This window comes from Halyomorpha halys, unplaced genomic scaffold (genome assembly GCF_000696795.3).
Source record: "Halyomorpha halys isolate HHAL.00 unplaced genomic scaffold, Hhal_1.1 Scaffold1162.1, whole genome shotgun sequence".
NCBI classification, from domain to species: domain Eukaryota; kingdom Metazoa; phylum Arthropoda; class Insecta; order Hemiptera; family Pentatomidae; genus Halyomorpha; species Halyomorpha halys.
In genome coordinates this window covers 18,051-20,666 of record NW_027112958.1, presented here as the reverse complement: position 1 = coordinate 20,666, position 2,616 = coordinate 18,051, and the positions used below count along the sequence as shown (strand labels likewise).

At 26.6% G+C, this 2,616-nt stretch overlaps 1 protein-coding gene across 1 annotated transcript in view; it reads right to left on the bottom strand.

The window, feature by feature from the left end:
* Positions 1-2,616, bottom strand: part of LOC106688603 (galactose mutarotase) — a 29,240-nt gene that overhangs the window by 17,226 nt on the left and 9,398 nt on the right. The gene's annotated exons all lie outside the window — the stretch shown is intronic.

The following is a 2,616-nucleotide window of genomic DNA, read 5'->3' as shown; positions in this document are numbered from 1 at the left end:
TAATTATTAATGTTACTCGAATTAATTTGAACGTTTATTTAATTACTTTATTCATTTAAAAAATAATATCTAATATGGTCCATCCAGATGACATCTATCGGTCGGTGCCAAAAGAATTATTACCGTTTTGACTTTAGGCCGTTGTATAGACTATAGAATTTTTAAGCTAGATAAGTAACCACTCAAACCCCCTAGTTTCTAACTTTGCATCCTCATCCATTCCTGGCAATTCTCTGAGGCGCCTGAAAAGAAGATGGCCACGAGACCAGCTAATGTAAAATGTCATTAGAGTGCTACCAATGGGTAGTTGCTCTAAACGTCTGTAACACTCCATTTTAACTAAGATCATATTTACTAAATGTATTATGTAATATACAGTTGTAAATTTCAATGAAGATATTATATATATACAAAAAAAAGCTAGATAAGTACAATATGAATTGATATCAAGTGATACAACTAATAATTTAATTAACAACTACTAAAATGAAAATAAAGTAAAAAATAAAAATAATTAAATTAAATAAAAAATAACTGAAAGGATTTTGAAGTCAATAATAAAGCTGAAAATTTACAATTAGTGAATTAATATATCAAATTAATATAGTCAAATTCTAATTGTAATATAATAAATAAATTATGTGGAGTTAATAAATAAATTATGAAGAAAAAACACAGGGTGATATGGTCATGTGGTAGATCAAAATCAGTTATTGTGAATCATAGAAGTAATACAGAATCCAGTTAAATATTTCTTTTTTGTGACTGATAAATTTATTAGTACTTCTGGTAAGCGATTGAACAGATATGGTATCATATAGTTTGGAGTTTACCAAATTTATTGTTATAGGGCGGTTCGATAAATTTAATTTTGTTTCTAACGTTTTTAGATATATTATTTTTTTTCTAAATAAAATATTATCCATAAATTTGAAGATAATCCTAGAAAAATAAAATAGTTTAGGTAGTAAAGTACCAACGATTTTAAGACATTCTGTTTTATTATTGCGGTGCATTATTGTTCTTAAATGTTCGAATTTTTAGATTTACAAGTTATAGTATATTTTATTTGCAATAAAGGGCTAAACAATATTTTTTAAATCATATTTTATCAGTTATATATATTTTTTTTTTCGAAGAATTTTCAATAATTTTCATTACGCAATATGTAATAATTTCGCAATATACTGTGGGTACTTATATCTTTATTTAATATCGATAGAGCAAGATATCGATATAAATTAAAAACAACAAATGATATATGTGCTTCCGCTCAGAAGACATTCCTCACAATTTTGTTCCTTAAGATCAATAAAGTAATTCCTCGCTGTATCAGCTTCTACTTGGATTTTTTAATGGTCATATTGTTCTCTACATCTTTCCAAAAAAATATTTAAACTACCAGACTTTTATAATGCATATATTCGTATATTCTTCTGTACCGTAATACTTCATCTATATTTTTTAAGGTAATTTAATTTAATCGAAAGGACTCAGATAGTAATTAAACTATTTATTGTCAGCAAACGTTTAGCCCCATTTTGTAGGGCTTCATCAAGGCTAAAATATATACAAAAAACTAAAATTATGTAACAAAGTTAGAGAATAGATAACATGGAATTAAAGTAAACTAAGATATGGCTAAATATGATTTCAAATGTGTGTGAAATTAATATTAAAAAAAATAACAAAGTAAATGAAAGAACACAAAAATAAGATGAGCAGTGAAAAATATGAATAAAAAAGAATTAGAAATAGGTATTAGACAATTAATAAAAACGGAAATAATAACAAATGAAATAGTAAATAAATAAGAAATATAAAAGTACAGAATACACTAACGGAAAATAAGGGAATTAAGAATAAAATAAAGGTCAAGAAAAATAGAATATGCACCTTTCTGAAGAAAGAAAAGCGAAAGAATGAGCCAAAGGCGGATGCAAGGTATCAACAGGGTCGGGGAGGGGGGGAATCGACGGTTAACAAATAAGCTACATTTGGAAGGAGATATATATTTTTTATTTTTATTTAATACCAAATTGCCCAGGTGGGTCTTATATGGTTAATATAACAGTTACATTTCTTTTCCCTAACTATTGATTATGGGGGTGAGGTATAGTCTCGTTCAAAAGACACCCCTAAATATATACAACGTTACAAATAAAAAATTAAGATAATATAAATAGATAAAAATAATAATTCTTAATAAGAGAGAGAAAAAAAAATTAATAATGATATTCGTAAACATAACAAAAAAAATAATTACCCTCTAATAGGAAAACAAAGTTAATTTGCAAAAAAGACGAAGAAAAAAAATAGAAGTAATGTCAATAATAGAATTTATAACAGAATGTCCTGCAGGAGGTTGGGTTTCTCAAGTTGTAGGTTGCTCCTTCAACTGTCAATAACTGGGAGTGGAACTTCATAAACCGTGTTTTGATGTAATTCTCTATTGACTCCATTTGTAATTCCCGACAAAAATACATAAAATCATGATAAAGTGTGATAATATTTGGTTAAAAATAAAACGATGGCTCACTATAAATAGTTTGTATGAGGAGAAGATGGTTGCGGATGCGGTCAAAAAATAACATAAATTATTTGTTAAAAAAAAAT